Here is a 21074-nt window from a genome sequence, read left to right on the forward strand (position 1 = left end):
TAGGGTAGACATGCTTTAAGTCATAGCACCATACTTCTTTGGGTGGTAAGTCACTCCCCCTCAATCATACAAGATATCTTGGGTCTGCCAGGGAAGTTTGATAAAGTCATCTCAAAAACCATGGTAAGGGAATAGGTCACCACTCTCTCACATCACCATTTGGTATAAGTACTGGCGCATGTCACAGTAAAGCCTAGCCCAATGCATGTCATCTACTCAGTCGGTCAAGTTTGGTCCAGATTCGTCCATTCCTCGCCCCCGGCGATCCTTTCCGGTATCCTTCACACTAGAGTCAGCGAAATCCTGGATTTCGGACTCATCAACCCTATTGGTCATCCACAAATAGTAAACGGGAAGCTCTCACGTCCTCTCACGGGTTGGTTACCGGTCTTGAGGGCCCATGAGCCCAAGTCCAGCCATTTGCAACCCTACCAATAAATGGCCCCTTTCGGGTATCCGTAGTATGGTTTATGTCCCCTACCGGATTGGTTACCGGCCTAGAGTGCCCATCCAACCATACACTACCACGGGTTGTTCGGTCTCAATGCCCTTCCAATTTAGGTCTGACACGACAAGGATAAACTTAGCCAACCAACTAGACAGTCCTATGTATGTCATCCAATAACTCGAGAGACTGTCGATAGGCACCATTGGAGAACATCCCATACTATTCCCTCAATTGCCTAAGGACAGTAGTGTCAATAGAACACTCCCCAATCCCAAGTCAATACGTAAGCAATCACATATTTAAGTTCATCATCTTTCATGCATCCAATACATCTTATCATAAAAGTTAAAACATAATATTGAAATGAATCAACATAGACATAAGTAAACAAGAATAGTAATGTAACATGACAAGAGTATAAAGATGTCAATACTACTGTTCTAACACATATATAACAGTCTTATAAAGATTTAAAAGTAGTCAGAAGGTTCTATTCATAAACAAGAACATAAATCATAAGTTGGTGATCTATATATTTATGGAGTTAACCATCCTTACCTTGGGTTGAATTGAGGATGAATTGAGAATACCAAGAAATAGTCCAAAATAATTGTTAAGGCCCTAAACAAACATCAATAATAAGTTAGAGAAGAAATTAGGAAGATTGGATATCAATTGGATGAAAACTGGCCAAAGTTGCTGTCAGCAACAACTTTGGTCGATGGTTTTGGTCGATGGTTTCGACCAAAAGGATCGACCAAAATTTCCTTCGGGACAGAATGATGGATTTTTGGGTGTTTTCATCCGAAATTGGTTTTCCGGTGTTCGGATCAATCTGAAACTTGGAGGAACACTTAACAATAGTAGTAGGACACTATAAGTCAAGAAATTTACCCAATCCAATGGTCCAAACAAAAAGCCCCAAATTGAGCTAACAAGTTCAAGTGACAAACATCATCACATGAGTTGGGATTGATTGCATTGTCTTGGAAATGGCATGTAATAGCTAAGGGAACTAATAGGATTTCGATTGGAATCATATAGAAGTGATAAACATGAACATAGCATGCCCTACAACTCAGTTTGGTACAAAATGACATGATGTTAAAAGAAAAATGAAGGAATACATATGCTAGGCATGAGGTGGAGGCATAACATCAATGGATGGCTAAGAAACTCATAGGTTAATCATGTGTAGACACTTGGAGTGGTGATTGCAAGGTTGCAGCACCATTTCCAATGTCTCACCAGCAAGAAATGAATAGAAAGGAATAGAAAATGGTAGGATAGAGAGTGGATTGGTGATTCATACCTTAGTGTGGAAGAAGTAGACAAGAATCAATAGTAAACAATGAGTTTTTGATGAGGTGCCCTTCACATTAGCCAAGGAGGTGCCTTAGGAAGCTCTCCCCACGATTTCAGGTGAGAAAATGATTGCACAAGGCTCAAGGCTCGAGGTCATAATAAATAGAATAGGAATATTCCATGGAATCTTTAACTTGGCAGACTGGGAAACTTTGGTCGATGGTTTTGGTCGATGGCATCGACCAAAAGTATCAACCAAAAGTATCGACCAAAATGTTTCTCGGCAGAAAAACAGGTTTAGTTCAGCAACTTCAAGTAGGGATTTGAAAGGCTATACAAGGTCAATTTGAGTGAGGTTTTCTTCCACAATTCAATCAAGAAGTCTAGTTTCGGGGAATACCTTCGGATTGTTCACAAGAGGTCATTAGGTAAATCAACGAGATTAATCTTCTCCGATGCGCAGACTTTCCTTAAACACTGATAATGCATTTAAGCAAGGAGTATCATCATCAATGTCCATAGGCTCAGTCTCCGAATCATGATCATCAATCAGAATGGTCCATAGGTCTCTTCTACCACCGCTTTGGGTCTTCGGATCTGAATACAACAGTGGATCCGGGTTAGGGTCAGGGTTAGAATAGGGTTGGATATTACACTCACGTCCTCTCACGGGTTGGTTACCAGTCTTGAGTGCCCATGAGCCCAAATCTATCCGTTTGCAACCCAATAAATGGCCCCTTTCAGGTATCCGTAGCATGGTTTATGTCCCCTACCAGATTGGTTACCGGCCTAGAGCGCCCATCAAACCATACACTACCACGGGTCGTTCGGTCTCAATGCCCTTCCGATTCGGGTCTGATACGACAGGGACATCCTAGCCATACATCTAGACAAGTCCTATGTATGTCATCCAATGGTCCAGGAAAGCGTCGATGGGCATCTTCGGAGAACATCCCATATTATTCCCTCCGATGTCCAAGGACAGAAGTACCAGTAGGGCACTCCCCAATCCCAAATCATACCTAAGCAATCACATGCTTATTTCCATCCATTGCATATCAACAATACATTATCATATTGAAAACATGTCATAACATCTCATAATACAGTGTATAAATAAATACAAGAATAAGTAAACATGCTAAACCAAGTAAGTAAGCATGGTGCTACTGTCATAAGGTAACTACAGTAGTCATATGATGTCTAAAATCAACTAATAAGTTAAGTCTACTAAGTTACCAACAACAACGTAAAACTCATACAGTCTATGTTATATGGTGATAACCGTCCTTACCTTAAGTCGTGATGATGATAATCCAACAATCTCAAAAGAATGATCCAAAGATGGAAATAAGACCCTAGACAAACATAAATGAAAGGTTAGAAAAGAAATCGGGAAAATCAGAGGTCGAACGGGTTAAAACGGAGCAAGGTTGCTGTCAGCAACAAGTTTGGTCGATGGTCTTGGTCGATGGTATCGACCAAAAGGATCGACCAAAATTCTCTTCGGGGCTGCATAATGGGTTTTTGGGGATTTTGGTCTGAAATGGGTCTTCCGGGGTTCGGATCGATCCGAAACTTGGAGGGAATGCTAGGAACAGTGTAAGAACACTACCTAGCAAGTATTATCACAATCCAATGGTCCAAATGAAAACCCCCAAATTGAGGTCCTATGTTCTAAAGACAAGAATCCTAGAATTCATGAGAAATTGATGGAATTGAAAGGGAAGCTAGAGAATTAGTTGGGGAATAGGTTAGGAACATGATTACAATCATTTGCAAGCCAGAGATTAGACTAATCATACTCCACATCTCAGTTTAGTATAAGAAATCAAGTTGTTAAGCAAGGAATCATGGTAATGTATATGTAAGGATCAAGATGCAAGTGAGGCATAGCAAGAATGAAGGAAAAGCAAGTATAAATGGGAAGAGACGTTCATGGCAAGGTGTTTGCAAGGTTGCAGCACCTTGGCCATGGTCTCATCAGTAAAAGAAGAAGGGAAGTGAGTAGACTAGAGAGCAAGAGAGAGAATCATACCTTGGAAGATGATAGTTGAAGAAAAGAGACAACGATTATTGTAGAAGATCATCACCCAAGCCAAAGAGGAGCCTTAGAGGAGCCTTCCCAGGTTCTCAGGAGTTGGAATGAGTGAAATATCGTTCTAGGTTCGAGATTTCACTTAAATAGATGAAGGAATATCCAAAAAGCATCTTTTTCTCGATTCTGGGTAACTTCGGTCGATGGTTTTGGTTGATGGCATCGACCAAAAGGATCGACCAAAACAGGTAACAGGTTTCAGCAGAAAATCCAGAAATAGTTCAGCAACTTCGAACAGGGATTCGGAGGGCTATACAAGGTCAAATTGAGTGATGTTTTCTCCTACAAGTCAATAAAGAAGTCTAGTTTCAAGAAATACCTTTGGATCAAGCATGGGTGTTCATTAGGTCCACCAACTAAGCTCACCTTCTTCGATGCGCAAGCAGGATTTGCCAGACATAGTTCAGCAACTTCGGACAGGGATTTGGAGGACTATATGGGGTCAAATTGAGTGGGGTTTTCTCCTAAAAGTCCATCAAGAAGTCTAGTTTCAGGAAATATATTCGTATTGAGCACAGGATTTCATTTGGTATTTCAACTAATTCACCCCTCTTCGGTGCGCAGATTCAAAACTAACACTGACAATGCTCTCAAGTGAGGGGCATCATCGTCAATGTCTATGGGCTTGGGCTCCGACACCAAATCATCAACCAAAAGGGTCCAAAAGTCTCTTTTACCCCCACTCTGGGTCTTCGGACCTACAAACATAATAGATTCCGGACCGGGTCAAGGTTAGGATAAGGCCAAATATTACAGGTCTACCCTAAGGGAAAGGTCTGGCATGACTTCTTAAGGCTTTCAAAGATAATAACACTAAAATAAAGGTCCAACTTTAAGGTCTAATATCAAACAAGTCTTTCTTTATCCCAAAACAAATAAGGTGTCTTGGCTAGGTTTGGGCTGGATGTCACAATTAGGATAGAAGAAACCCTTGTCTAGTGCCCCATTTCCCTGGTTTATTATGGAACTTTTGGATATGTAATTAACCTTCTCTAGATTGCTTTATTTTAACATGGGATTGTAATTCACTAGATTACTACTACATTTCTGCTGCTTTGAGAGAGTGATTTTCACTTATTCTCTCATCCTTATGATTACACTTACACATTGATATTATCTATTTCCGCACTCTGATTAATTGAATATTATCTTATTCATGATATCTATTATCTGTTGCTTTTACCTTGATTATTATTGTTCATGATTGTGTTATCGTGTATGTGGGAAGCATGGTCCTTCGATTTTTTATCCTTGGACTGTGGATCACATTCCCAAGTATGCCAGATAGGGTACCAGCTGGAGCTTAAGTCAGTATCTGGACTAATCACAAAGGCTCTGGCTAATTGCAGAGCATAAGAATAATGAATACGTAATTAGGAAACGATTCAGATACCTGATAGGTTGTACGTCCTTGGTTTATATAGATTTTACCTCTAATCCTTGACCTTTGAATGAATTCTCGATCTCCTTTGGTGGCCGTCCGATCTTAGGGTTTTTCCCTAGATATTGGGGACGTAACTAGTTACCTATTCTCAACATGATTCCTTCACCGCTTTGTTGATAAAGGCCTTCTACAAGTCAGCTTCATCTACCACAAAGTTCGGGAGGCCATACAAGATTAGTAACTGGAATACGGCGCCCTTATGATTGTTTCATTAGGTCTTGGTGGGCCCCAGTCACGGTGTGACCAGGACGAAGACTATGAACCCGGTCTGGCGGGTTCAGTGCAATTTTCATCGTATCACTACTTCATTTGAATGGTAATTTTATGCGACTTATATTCCTCCTATGTGTTGTTTTCAGGACTAAGACTGAATATTCAACTTAAACCCAATGTCATGAATTCTTGTAGAATACAAAGGCCAGGCATTCGACATTTCAAATTTTCTCTCTTACTGTATAAGAAACACATTTCACCCTTCTCCTTGTCAAAGAACTAGTCAAATGATAATTGGATTTTTTGTTATTGTCATTTTTTTTGTGTGTTCATTTCATTTGCTGAAGCAGATAGCTTTAAATGTCTCATTCTTGTAAATGACTTTGTGATTAAGTACATCATGTGATCTCATTATTTAGGATTGTATATTTGTAGAAGTAGGTAACATTTTTTGCTTCTTCATGGTCCAGCACAATCTGCTAATACAACTAATTAACATGTGAGATGTAGAGCTAAGTTCTATGATGTCTCAAGAAAGCTAGGTATAATTTTGATATCAAGTGGCCTTGAGAGAAAAGCAATAAAGTAAAATCCCTTGAACCACCATTATAATGGTTATTCAATACATCTCATGGTTGAGACAATTAATATTGGAAGACAGTGAAATGGATATGCATTCAAAGAACTTCATGGAAGAGCTTGTAGGGTAACATATGATAACAATTCTTCCATGTGAATGAGATCCTGAGGTGGAAGTGACTTTTCTTAATCCCACTCCATAAGGTATGTGGGAGTTGAGCTGGTCTAGAGTATTGCTTGGTAACAAGGTGTTGAAAAGTCTACTATCACTTCTGACTTGCATCACATCATAAATCAGCTACTGTACCAATGATTCTAGTCATTTGTCAACTTTAAATAAGTATGAAGATGCTATTGTGACATTTCACTTAATATCATAAAGCATTGAGAAGGTAATTTTAGATGCCTCTAAACTACCACATACTGTAGGTTGTGCTCCTAACAGCCATATTTGCCCTACTGCCCCAATCACATGGGGGAAGATACTTGCAGTCCGCCGCACTATCCTGAGGAATATGGTTCTAACTAGTGAACCAACTAGTTCTTTTGAGAAATGCTCACATATTTTTTTATTCATACTCCTACTGAATTGTTAATACAATTCAGACAAGTTAGTACAGTACATTGTGTCCTAAAACACATGTATAGATTTATTGTTTTAAGTCTCTCATTTTATCAGTTCAAATAGCAGTTCCATCAGTGATATAGAACAGAGAAAGTAATGGGGGGCAGCATAGGGAAAAGCTGACAAGGAATGAGAGTTGCAGGCGGAGGACAAAGAGAAGTCACATAAGAAGAAGAACGAAGGGGGGACATGCACAGACACACACTAAGCTCAGGCTTTAATTCATTCTATTCCATCATCTGTTACTTCCTCAAAGAGGCTGCAGTAGCCCTTTTGAAGAAAGCAAATGTACATACTGTGGGTGATTATAACTGTCCAGTACACCACTAATAAAAGTAAATTGAAACACAACTTTACTGAAATAACTGAAATAAAAATCTAATCAGGGCTAGGAAGGCTTGGACTTGGACTGAGATGGTAACTCTTCTACTATATAATTGGGCCTAGGTTAAGGTAAGAGCGGCCCCCCTAAATCCTGCATGAAAAGTTCCTTTGGTTGGTCCACTATCAAACCTATGCTAGTTGAGCCTTAAATTGCAGTTAGATTCTATGTCAGAAAAGGGTTAATTCCTAATTTCCTATGATTAACAAAATGTATTGAAGGAGTAAGGACTCAAAATTTGCTTCTACTCTAGAAGGGAAAGGTCTAACCCAATCCTTAACCATGGTTTTTGTGCGAAATTTCCCACTAAACTGTAGGGGAACCAAAAAAAGTCCTAGGTTTCGAGTGAAACCAAGGAAAATTCAACAAAACCATGCAAAACTAGGAAATTTCCCCCAACCGTGTCAGAACCTGGTTCGACCCAGCTGGACCAGCCAGTTCATGAGAAAAATTCGAGGGAAACTCAAGTTTTGACCTTGTAGAAACCTAGGAAATTTTGTGGAAATGTGGGACTTTTTCCTGCAAGGTTCAACATCAAGTTTTGATAGGTTTTAGGGGTATTTTGGGGTGGGGACTCTACATATAAGCTAATTAGAGTCTAAATAACACATTGGCACATTCATTTTGCTAAATAAGCCATTCAAAGTACGTAATATCAATGTAGAGTTTTTCGAAAAATACACTATAAACTTTTAACTACTTTTAACTAAAGTACATAACATTCAATATATAACTTCTATGTTCAAAGCATCAAATATAAAGTAACTGACAATACCACTCTGGCACTCCTCTTGGCATTGAGTTGTACTTCCCTTTTATTGTCGATTTCTTTGTGTTTGATGTTTTGAACTTAAAAGTTATATACTGAATATTATATACTTAAGTAGTTAAAAGTTTATAGTGTATTTGTAAGAAAACTCTACATCGATGTTATGTACTTTGAATGACATATCTTACATTGATTTTTTTTTTTTTTTTTTTTTTTTTTTTTTTTGCAAAATGAATGTGCCAATGTGTTACTTAGACTCTAATTAGCTTATATGCAGACTCCCACCTTAAAATAGTCCCAAAAACCTGTTGAAAGTTGCAGGAAAAGTCTCAAGTTTCCTCCAAATTTCTCATATTTACTTGGTCGAAACTTGAGTTTCCCTCAAAAAATTTTCCATGTCCTTATTAGGTAAATTTAACCAACTTGGAAATAGGAATAGTCTCAAACAGGGTGAATTACAACTTAAAAGGGATTTTATTTTATATTCTAAATCAAAACCATGGAGTTAAATGCACAACATGTATAGAACCCTTCCTTAGACTTGTTCTTTAGAAAAGAAGCCCAATTTGGTGATGAATCTGCTTCACCAGTTAACATGCAGGGTGAAATGGAGCTTCCAGAAAAAATAAATCTTATGCACATAACCGATAAATAGGAACTTCTGTTGCAAAAGATATGGTAACAACAAATAAAGCACCTCACAAGGCTTTTTATCAGCATAGAAAAGTATTTAACTTAGTTGAGATATAGTAAAACAGAAAATAGAGCACTTCACAAGGCTTCAATGACCTTTAATCAGTGTAGAACTGTATTGAGCTTACTTGAGATATAGTAAAACAGAAAACAAAGCACTTCACAACGCTTTTGATGACCTTTAATCAGTATGAACATTATTGAACTTACTTGAGATATAGTAAAACAGCAAACAAAGCACTTCACAAGGCTTTTAATGACCTTTGATCAGTGTAGAACAGTATTGAACCTACTTGGAGGCACAGTATAGACTGAGGAATAAAAACAAGAAATAAGACTGAAGATATGGAAGTCTCTCACCAGCTGCACTAGCATCTCATTAGAGATTTCTTTCACACAGAATCCCTTTATCACATGAAGAACGGCATAAAGCCATTGGTCCCCTCCCCCCCCCCCCCCCCCAACTCCTCTTTTTATTATTAATAAAGTAACTACAGTTCTCATTTTGTGTGGATAAGAGTTCCTCTAAGGAACAGTTAAAAATAAAAATGGGACCTAGTCATACTCTAATATCTAACTTCTAGATAAAACTTAAATTAGAAGCTCCTATTGTAGTAGGACTTTATAAACGATTCTTGATTCTTACCTAATTAGTGTTGGCGCAGCAGGGTGATGGTGTAACCACTCACAAAAACTTATATATAATTCTCACAAGAAGGAGGTGTAAATACACTACAACAAAGAAAACTCTTCTACCTTAAGGAAGGCTTACAAAACGTGCTACAGCACTTTTCTTTCTCTCTCTTCAATCTCTTTCTGCTCACGTGTATCAAAGGTGTTTCAACACCTTTCTTCTCTTACTCTCCTTCTCTTTCTTTCCACTTACTCTCTTGCTTCCTTCTTCTATTGCACACGCGCATACTTTCACAATAGCAGTTCCATTCTACTATCTTCATCAAGCTTCTGAACTGAACCCACTTCATCTCTTCAACCGCCTCTGCATCTTCTACCTTCTGATCTTTGCTTTGCCGACCTTCCAAGTCGGTGTTTGACTTCAACAATTAGAAAGCCAAAAGTGACAAAAACTCTCCCGTGCAAGACTAATTAAAACTTATTAATAAGCGAGGCTTGGTAGTGGACCATCAACTTAGCTCAATGGGCTGTTGCTTCGGCCTTTCTTCTCTTACACCTCCTTCAATCCATATCACTGGCAACTTGTAACCCTAAGTTTCCACATTCCACTAATTAAACAGCTTTAATTATCGCTGCTTTCCAGTTGTAATTCATATCCTGGAATTGGTCCTTAATTGAAGCCTGAACCTAATATGCCGTAAACCTGCCTTCAATATCATCACAAGCACTACCATAATGCCTCGCATGACATTTCCAAGTACATATGAGTTATTGTACTAGAACCAAATACAGCCTCTCTCCTCCTTCACCCTATGTGTTGAAAATGCCAGCTGACCAGTTCTTAAGCTGCATTAGTGGGTTTTTATTTATTTTATTTTATTTTATTTTATTTTCTCCATTACATTATAACGTCTGAGAAAAGGTAATCTATCTATAATATCTCGTCTAGCTGTTAATTTTGTTGATGTTAATTTTTCTCTTTTCCATGTCTTAGGTTTTTTTAGTTTTCCGAAACGCCAACTGTACTTATCAGGATACAGATGCCGGCCAAATGCATTGAGAACTAGTATATCATCTCAACTTGCTGAAGTTTCACTCCCTAAAGAGGACCACAACACTCACCCTTTAGTTAAGATGTGTGGAATTACAGCACCTAGAGATGCTGCGATGGCTGCAGAAGCTGGTGGCTCATTTTATTGGGATGATCCTTTGGCCAACTCAAAATGTTCTGTCTCACTTTCGGTTGCAAGAGAAATCTCGAAAGTAGCTAGAGATTATAGAGCGGAGCCTATTGGAGTATTTGTAGATGATGATACAGCTACAATATTAAGAGCTGCTGATGCATCTGACATTGAGTTTGTGCAGGTAATTACCAATCTAACATTGATAGGTGTTGAGGCTTGATTGATTCACTTATGACAAAAAGAAGCTATGCAGCTTCATGGAGATGGTTCTCGAGCTGGTTATCAAGTTCTACTGCAACAACGTCGTATAATCTATGTCCTTCATGCCAATGAAAATGGTGCTCTTCTAAATCAAATTTCTGATGAAGAATGTTCCTTGGCTGATTGGGTTCTTGTGGATAGCGCAACAGGCGGAAGGTTTGAAACATTTTCCTCCTATTTCAGTTATGATCTGAAGCTCTAATTTCATGTTAATTGCATGCTGTAATACAAACTAAATCTTCATTCAATTGCTGAAATGCTCATTGACTGTATCTGGTATTACATTGAACTTCTTGAAACGTCCTTAAAATTGAAACAGTAATTTAATTTTGCATTTTGAAATCCAGCTGTGTTGGCATAATCTCATCTTTTCCCTAGTCTTTTCTGGAACTGTTGGAATTTATTAATATAATTAATAAATTAGTTGCCCAAGGGCAAATCTGGAAACTCACAATTAGGGCGGTTACAGAATATAGGTTATATATTTGTAACCACCGCATTAGTGAGAGTGTGTGTGATTTCATTTGTACGAGATTTCTTCCAGAAAAGAGGCAGCTCCATCTTTCTCTCTCTCTCTCTCTTAGATTCGCTGGCTTGGAGGTTTCCTTCCTTGCTTTAGATCTTCTTCCATCTTTTATTTCACAGGCATTTGGGTTGTGGAAATTCTTCCCTTTCCTTGTGATTGTGGAATCATCCCGGTAAAGATTTGGTGGTGGAACGAGAACGTGGATCCAGAATTACTTCCGCTCCGAATACTTCAAGTAAGGGAAAGCGAATCCAGGTAAGGAATCTTTCCCCCATCAATTAATTGAATTGAACTATTTTTTGAGTATTACCAACATTGGCATTAGAGCCATTGGTTCCCACGGTTCTTTGTTCCTCCCCATTGTTTAATTTCGTTGTATGGATCCAATGGGAGGATCAAGGGTTTACGGAGAATCCAGGGTTTAGTACGAAACCTATGGGAGAATTGATAGGGTTTTTGGAAACCCTTAATTTTGGTTCGGATCCGAGTGGGAGGATATTGTGAATTTCCCTAATGAAGATTTGCATGAATTGATAATCAATGATGATAATTTTTGTTAAGATTTAATGCTGGATTTTTTTCATGTGTTCGTGGATTTTCTTTTTGAAAAAAAATTGTTAAATGGGGAATTGATGTCCGTCTGGTCATAAAAGCCAGACGACTCTCAGATGGTGCACCATCTCAAAATCTATCTGGTCACAAAAGCCAGACGGACTCTCAGACGGTGCGCCGTCTCAGAATCCGTCTGGTCACAGAATGCCAGACAGACTGTCCGTCTGGTGAGACGGTAGTCCATCTGGGTAGATGGACTCCCAGACGGAGAGCCATCTCAGAATCTGTCTCAGACGGATTGTCAGACGGTGATCCGTCTCAGAATCCGTCTGAGTTTTTTGTCCAATTTTGAATGTGTTTCTATTTATTGGGCATCTATGGCTCACAAAATCTATGTGATGTTTGAGCATTGAGGGCCTAATGGGACCTAGTGGGAGTTAATGAGGTAAAAGTGTTCAGTGTGAACCACCTCATAGCATTAACATGATTGCATGTTTTATTTTAATAAAATTGTTTTTTATGGGTCTATCAATCATGTTTCTTGCACAGAATGAAACTAGTGTATAAGTCTATGTGGGTTTGCATGAGAATTTGATTGAATGTTAGTTAGCATCTCTTTTGGTTTAAGTGTTTATCCCATAGGTTGACTATGCTAGTGTGATTTGTTGTTGCATGAGTTGTGTTTTATGCTAGATTTATTGAACTCATTCTTGAATGTAATATCTCTAGAATAAATGGCTGCTACAAAGAGCATAGTTGCTGACCTCACTAAAGGAGATAAGCTGAATGAGAGGAATTATGACCTCTGGCACCAAAAGGTGCAATATCTCCTGGAAGAGCAAGATATGCTGGAGACCATAAACCAGACCATGAACCCACTTGAGGAAGGTACCACTGCACAGCATCGCAGGGACCTTGATACATACAATGCTTGGAAGAGGAAAGACCGGGTAGCCAGGATTACAATCCTGAGCTCCATGAGGGATGACCTGATGCTTCGTTATGAGAAGCATAGGACTGCAAAGTCTTTGTGGGAGGCTATGAAGTTCTAGTACGGAGGGACTTCCACCACAAGAGGCCGCTAGCTCGGACTCACCTTTGACGGTTATAAGATTCGCCAGGGTCACACCATTAGGCAGCATATAACCATCATGTCTAACATGATTAGTGAGTTGAGCGCATGTGGGCGCCAGAAGATTGATGAGGAGCAAGTCTCCGCAGTCATCAGGTCATTGCCAAAGACTTGGGAGCATATGAAGATCTTCTTGACTCATGCTGATGAAGTCAAGACTTTTGATCAAGCTGCCAAGCACCTTGAGCTTGATGAGGATCGGATGTTGGCCGATGCCCCTCAAACTGATGTATTTATTGCTGAAGCTAGCACTAGTACGGGTGCAGGCTTCAAGCGCAAGAAAGAGAAAGCTCAACCTCAGTGGTCCAAGCAAAGTAACCAGGGTGGGAACAAAAACAAGAGTGGCCCCAAGCATTCAAGGGGGACTAGTGTTGGCAAGAAGAAATCAGCTTTGATTTGCTTCAAGTGCCGAAATCCTGGTCATTTTGTTCGTGATTGCATTGAGCAAGAGGTATGTACTGTGTGTTATACCTCATCTTGTTATGTAACAAGTTCTACTATGCTTGCTGAACTAAATCCTTTGTGGATTGTTGATTCAGATGCGACAGAACACATAACAAGGGAATGCTCGAGCTTCGTGGAATACCGTCGTATTCCAAGAGGAAGCAGAAGAATAACGATGGGGAACAGCTCAAGCGTGGAGGTTCATGGCATAGGCACATGCAAATTAGTTTTGCGAGGTGGCCAGACGTTGTTACTCCATGATGTGCTGTATGCTCCAGACATTCGGAAATATCTTGTTTTTGTTATTTATCTTTTAAGACATGGTTTTAGAGTTGTATTTGAAAACAATTCTTTGGTTTTGTATCTGGGTGATACAGTTTATGGTTATGGTTTTCTTAATAATGGTTTCATTGTATTGGATACAATTGATTATTCATTTAATTCTAGTAATGCTTTACTCTATGCGTAGAAAAGCAGCTTCTTCATATCCATCCTTCCGGGAAGGACCTTATTTACAATCTTATAAATATGCTTTCATTATTTTCTCCAGTGTTAACAGTCTATTTATTTGCTTTTTACTTACTCAGAAATCTTTTGAATTTGTATTCAAAATTTGCTGCAGTGGCCAAGGATTCAACTGGGCAAAGTTTAAGTTTCCATCTATTAAAAGCAAACATGGATGGCTTTTAGCATGAGGAATCAACACTGATAACGTCTTTGAAGCTCTTACTACTCTGAAACCTAATGGTATTGATGTGAGCAGTGGTATCTGTGGTTCTGATGGTGTTGGAATTTATTAATATAATTAATAAATTAAATGCCCAAGGGCAAATTTGGAAACTCACTATTAGGGCGGTTATAAAATAGGGCTATATATTTAGGTAACCACCGCATAAGTGAGTGTGTTTACATTACGTAAATTTTCCAAGAAAATGAGGCGGCTCCCATCTCTCTCTCCCTCTCTCCAAGAAACGCAGGAAGGAGAAACCTAGTTGAGGTTTCCTTCCTTTGCCTTAGATCTTTCTTCCATCTTTTTTTTTTTCACACGGCATTTGGGTTATGAAAATACTTCCCTTTCCTTGTGATTGAGGAATCATCCCGTTAGAGAATTGGTGGTGGAACGAGAACGTGGATCCAGATTTACTTCCGCTGCGAATACTTCATAAAAGGGAAAGCGAATCCAAGTAAGGAATCTTTCCCCTGTCAATTAAATTGAATTGATATATATGGAGTATTACCAACATTGGCATCAGAGCCATTGGATCCCACGGTTCTTTGTTCCTCCCCATTGTTTAATTTCATTGTATGAATCCAATGGGAGGATCAAGGGTTTATGGAAACCCACGGAGAATCCAGGGTTTAATACGAAACCCATGGGAGAATTGATAGGGTTTTTGGAAACCCTTATGTTTTGGAGAATCTAGGGTTTAATACGAAACCCATGGGAGAATTGATAGGATTTTTTGGAAACCCTTATGTTTTGGGTTCGGATCCGAGTGGGAGGATCCTTGAGAATTTCCCTTGTAAATTTTTGCATTAATTGATTAACCATGATAATTAATTTTGTTTAAAATTTATTGTTGGATTTTTTTTTGTGTTTTTGGATGATTTTTTTTTTATTATCCATGATAATTAACACGTTTTTTCCATTTTTTTGAAAAAAAAATTCGTTCATGAAAAAATCCGAAAAAAACGTTGTTTTTTGGTCAATGTGGACCAGACGGACAGTACATAGTGGCCCAGATGGATTTTCTGTCTGGGAGACAGTCATCCATCTAGTTGCAGAAATCTAGACGGAGAGCCGTCTCAGAATCCGTCTAATTTTTTGTCCAGTTTTGAATGCGTTTCTATTTACTGGACATCAATGGCTCACAATCTATGTGATGTTTGAGTATTGAGGGCCTAATGGGGCCTAGTGGGAGCTAATGAGGTAGAAGTGTTCTGTGTGAACCACCTCATAGCATTAACATGATTGCATGATTGCATGTTTTATTTTATTAAAACTGTTTTAAGTATGGGTCTATCAATCATGTTTTCTTGCACAGAATGAAAATAGTATATAAGTCCATGTGGGTTTGCATGAGAATTTGATTGAATTTTTGTTAGCATCTCTTTTGATTTAAATGCTTACCCCATAGGTTGACTATGCTAGTGTGATTTGCTGTTGCTTGAGTTGTGTTTTATGCTAGAATAAATGAACTCATCTTAGTATATAATGTCTAGAATAAATGGCTGCTACCAAGAGCATTGTTGCTGACTTCACGAAAGGAGATAAACTGAATGAGAGGTATTATGACCTCTAGCACCGAAAGGTGCAGTATCTCCTAGAAGAACAGAACATGCTGGAAACCATAAACTAGACCATGTCCCCACCTGAGGAAGGTACCACTGCATAGTATCGCATGAACCTTGAGCTTTACAATGCCTGGAAGAGGAAAGACCGGGTAGCTAGGATTAGTATCCTAAGCTCAATGAGGGATGACCTGATGCTTCGTTTTGAGAAGCACAGGACTGCAAATTCTTTGTGGGAGGCTGTGAAGTTCCAGACGGGAGGGACTTCCTCTACAAGAGGCCGCTAGCTCAGACTCACCTTTGACGGTTATATGATGCGCCAGGGTCACACCATGAGGCAGCATATAACCATCATGTCTAACATGATTAGTGAGTTCAGTGCATGTGGGCGCCATAAGACTGAAGAGGAGCAAGTCTTCGCAGTCTTCAAGTCATTGCCAAATAGTTGGGAGCATATGAAGATCTTCTTGACTCATGCTGATGATGTCAAGACTTTTGATCAAGCTGCCAAGCACCTTGAGCTAGATGAGGATCGGATGTTGGCCAATGCCCCTCAAACTGAAGTATTTGCTGCTGAAGCTAGCACTAGTAAGGGTGCAGGCTTCAAGCGCAAGAAGGAGAGAGCTCAACCTCAGTTGTCCAGGCAAAGTAACAGGGGTGGGAAAAGAAACAAAAATGGTTTATGAGACATGGTTTTAGAGTTGTATTTAAAAACAATTCTTTGGTTTTGTATCTAGGTGATACAGTTTATGGTTATGGTTTTCTTAATAACGGTTTCATTGTATTTGATACAATTGATTATTCATTTAATTCTAGTAGTGCTTTTATTTGCCAAGATACTGTGTGTATTGATTCTAATTTGTGGCATGCTAGTCTAGGACATATTGGCTTAGATAGGATGAACAGGTTGGCAAGATAAGGTCTCTTAGGCTAAGGTTCACTATCTGATTTGCCAACCTGTGAGTCATGTCTAGCAAAAAAAGCAACTAGAAAACCATTTGAAAAGGCTTTGAAAGCCTCTCTTCCTTTAGAACTTATCCATTTAGATGTGTGTAGACCCATGAATGTGCATACTAGAAAAGGACAGGCTTATTTCATCACATTCATAGATGACTATACACGGTATGGTCACATTTATCTAATTTCTCATAAGTCAGAAGCTCTAGAATGTTTTCGGAAATTCATGAGCTTAGTTGGGAATCAGTTAAATAAAAGGATTAAAACACTTAGAACGGATAGAGGTAGAGAGTATCTCTCCGATATGTTCAAAGGGTTGTGTGATGAAAAGGGGATATCTAGACAACTTACTATTCCAGGGACTCCACAGCAAAATGGGGTTGCTGAGAGGAGGAATAGAACCTTGCTAGACATGGTGAGATCCATGATGGCGCAGGAAAATCTACCCATCTCTTATTGGGGAGATGCTTTGCTGACTGCGGCCTATATCCTTAATAGAGTTCCAACCAAATCGGTTCCTTCCACACCATATGAGTTGTGGAACGGAAGGAAGCCAGATTTGAGTTACTTGCGTGCATGGGGATGTGCAGCATATGTTCACTCTACTTCTCACCAATATGGAAAGCTTGGACCCAGAGGAAGAAAGTGTATCTTTGTGAGATACTTTGAACCCTCAAAGGGCCATGTCTTCATTGGACTAGATGAGAGTGAGAGGAGAACGGAACTTGAGTCTAGGGATGTAACATTCTTGAAGAATGATTTTCCATCTCTTTCAGGAGTTAACAAAGAATCATCAGAATTCTTTGAAATACAAGATAGTGGTCTTGTTACTCAAAGGATTCAGATTCTGGATAATGAACTTGGGTTTCATCCAGAAGATCCTAGTGGGAGTGGGAGTGCAGATGTGATAGCTACCTCAGAGGGTGAGCAATCTGACATGCACTTGTGCCGTACTGGGCGCGGGCAAGTTCCTCGTCGACGTTTCGACATAGAGGATGAAGCCTACATGGTAACTCCTGAAGAGATCGACTGTGAGATGACTTCAATCGATGAGCATGAACTGAAGAGCGTGCAGGAAGCTCTTGCGGGGTCAAGCTCAAAGGAATGGTTGAAAGAAATAGTGGAAGAGTTTGAGTCGATGAAAGTTAATCATGTCTGAGACTTGGTTGACTTGCCGCCGGGCCGAAAGGCAATTGGGAACAAGTGGATTCTCAAAATCAAAAGAAAGGTGGATGGATCTATTGAGAGATTCAAGGCCCGTTTAGTGGCTAAGGGCTACACCCAACGAGAGGGCATTAATTATGAGGAAACTTTTTCCCCTGTGGTTAGGTTTGCCTTAATCCGCCTCATACTAGCCATTGTTGCTCAGTTGGACTTGGAGCTTTATCAGATGGATGTAAAAACTGCTTTTCTCAATGGAGAACTTGAGGAAGAAATCTATATGGTTCAACCTCAAGGCTTTGAAGCTAATGGACTTGCATGCAAATTGTGCAAGCTTAAGAAGTCCATATATGGCTTAAAGCAAGCATCTAGACAGTGGAATGTGTGCTTCCACCAAGCTATGATGGAAATGGTTTTTCCATGCTTGAGGAAGACCACTGTGTTTACACCAAGAGATCTGATGATAGTTATGTCATTCTGACACTTTACGTAAATGACATACTTATGGCTAGCAATAGCAAGGAGCTATTGGAAACCATTAAGAAATGGTTGTCCTCCGTATTTGATATGAAGGACATGGGTGAAGCAAGCTATGTGCTTGGTGTCAAGATTGTTAGAAATAGGCAAAAGAGATTACTGGGTTTATCTCAGGAGACTTATATTGACAATGTCTTGATGAGATATCAGATGCACAACTGCAAACCAATTGATACTCCAGTGGAGAAGGGTTTGCATTTGAGCCTTGATATGGGTCCTAAGACTCCAAAGGAGAAAACCAAGATAGAAAGAGTTCCATATTCCAGTACAGTGGGTAGCCTTATGTATGCTATGATGTGTACTAGGCCGGATATTTGTTATGCAGTGGGTTTGGTTAGTTGGTACCAATCAAACCCAGGCATAGAGCACTGGAAAGTAGTCAAGAGGATATTGAGATATCTCAGAGGAACGAGTAACTACATGTTGTATTACCAAAGATTGGATTTGCGCTTAGTTGGCTATAGTGATGCCGACTGGGCTGGAGACATTGATGAGCGCAAATCAACCTCTAGATATGCTTTCTTGCTGAATGGCGGGGCCTGATGAGCACATTTATGTGTGAAATCTAAGGGCATAAAGCATGCATTTTACACACTTTGAGTAGAGCTACCTTGGGTTTTATGTTGTTTTTGCAGATTTTATGCATTTTTAGGACTTGAGCGAATATCTGGAGTTTTGGGTATTAAAAATGCGATTTATACATGTCAAGAGGTCCATTCAAATTCTCAAGTGCGAAAGTGGGCCTGATTTGGAGCATGATGGGCTAGAGATGCAATTATGGGCCAACTCTAGAATATCATGTAAAATTAGATTAGGATTTTTATTTTATTTTTCTTTATTGTAATTGAGAGTTGTATGGGGCCCACAAGTAGTCAAAGACTAGGATTTTTTATTTTTTTAGAAGATTTTATTTTGTTAGATTTTATTTTTTTCTCTAATTAGTTTTTCTCTCTCTCTCTCCCCACTTTCTATTTTATTTACTTTCTTATTCCCTTAATAACCAACCCACTTATATTTTTGTTAACAAAATATATATTTTTATTTTCTTTTCTTTTCTTTTCTTTCTCTTTCCTTCTTCCACTTTTCTTTCTTTCTTCCACTTTGTCTCCACGTGAATTTCACTATAATTATTTTTTATTTTATTTTTTTTCCACATTCTCTTTCTCTCTCCCTCCCTTGAATTTCTAACGAATTTTAGCTCTTTCTTTCTTTCTTTATTTATTTTATTTCTTCTTCTTTTATTTTACTCCTTATTATTACTAGTATTATTGATATTATTATTATTATTATTATTATTATTATTATTATTATTATTATTATTATTATTATTATTATTATTATTATTATTATTATTATTATTATTATTATTCTTGTTTGTAAATTATTCTCCTTCTTCTATAAATATTACCTCCCTCTTAGGTCTAGGGAGACTTGATTTTCTCTTTAGTTTACACACTTTACTTTCTCTTTAGTTTTACTTTAGTCTTACAGTTTACTTTAGTCTTGCACTTTCTATTCTCTTTACTTTGCTCTAGGTTTTCTCTAGTTCTTTGATTAATTTGTGGGTTCTGGTTTTTTTTAGATTGAATGTTTAGGAATATTGAAGTTGTGTAATTTTTTTCTTTTATGCAAGTGTAATTCCTTTAGTTTTATCAATGCAATTTCAAGTTCAAGTTCGAATTCAAGTTTCAAGAGGATTTGCTTTCTCTCTGGGTCTAGCAATTGCAGATCTAGTTTATTCTAGATCTGGTTGTTAGGGTTGGTTGAGATTCGAATCGTTTATTCAAGTTTTGTTTGGAAGATGCAAGTAAGTAAGATTCTTCAATAGTCTTCTCTCCCCCCTCCATTCCCGCTTCTATCTACCCCTCCATATTTTTAATTTAGGATTTACTTTCAGCATTATTTATTGTTCTCCCTTCCCCTGGATCCTTGATCAAAGATGCCTACAGTCGTGCCTCTCTTTGGTTAAGGCTTCCTTTTCCTTTTCTTGCTTTGTTATTTACTTTCTGTTATTCACTTTCTGCCTATTCATTCATTATCTCGGACCACATAACCGGAGCAAGCCTACAATCGTGCCTCTATTTCTGGTGATGGGTGGTGTTGCATCTGCATTTCCTTTTTATTTTTATTGTTCGCATTTTTTTCCTGTCTTTTATTTATGCATTAGTTATGTTTGCTTTATTTCTTTTTTCGTTTCAATTCGATTGCATTAGATTTATGGATTAGGATCGTTGGTTTAGTTTAAGTAATTAGTTAACAAAAATTGAATCATTCCACTCTCGCATTACTATTAAGAAGTTGAATTATAGGTGGCATATCTCCCTGAGATCGACCCGTTAGCTACACGATACTGTGCGCTTGCGGTTATTTTATTTTGCAAACAGGGTCATTTTGTGGTGTAGCAAGAAGCAGGCTTGTATATCCCTCTCGACCATGGAAGCAGAGTATGTGGCATGCTCAGATGCGGTTCAAGAGGCTGTTTGGTTGAGGAGATTCCTTTGACATACTGGGATTGTGATGACATCCAAAGAGGCTGCCCTTGTCTACTGTGATAGTACGGCAGCTCTTAGCTATGTTAAGGACCCCAAGTATCATGGGAAGACCAAACATATACAGTTGAGAAATCACTTTGTTAGAGACATTACATCAAGGAAGAAAGTTGTACTTAAGCACATATCTACTAGTCAGATGGTAGCTGACCCTCTTACCAAACCTATAGCCAAGGATGTTTTTTGTTTCTCATGTAAAATCCTTGGGCTTGCGTAGATTGTGACTTATTTTTGTATTGACACTTTCTTATTATTGAGTAATATGTGTTCATTCCAGCATTTATTTCATT

General features: G+C 38.7%; 1 pseudogene; it reads left to right on the plus strand.

The window, feature by feature from the left end:
• Positions 1-5608: 5608 nt before the first annotated feature.
• Positions 5609-19979, plus strand: LOC149007698 (N-(5'-phosphoribosyl)anthranilate isomerase 1, chloroplastic-like; annotated as a pseudogene).
• The last annotated feature ends 1095 nt before the right edge of the window (positions 19980-21074 follow it).

Source organism: Hakea prostrata, chromosome 8 (genome assembly GCF_041222555.1).
Source record: "Hakea prostrata isolate BN-2017 chromosome 8, UWA_Hpros_2, whole genome shotgun sequence".
Taxonomy (NCBI): domain Eukaryota; kingdom Viridiplantae; phylum Streptophyta; class Magnoliopsida; order Proteales; family Proteaceae; genus Hakea; species Hakea prostrata.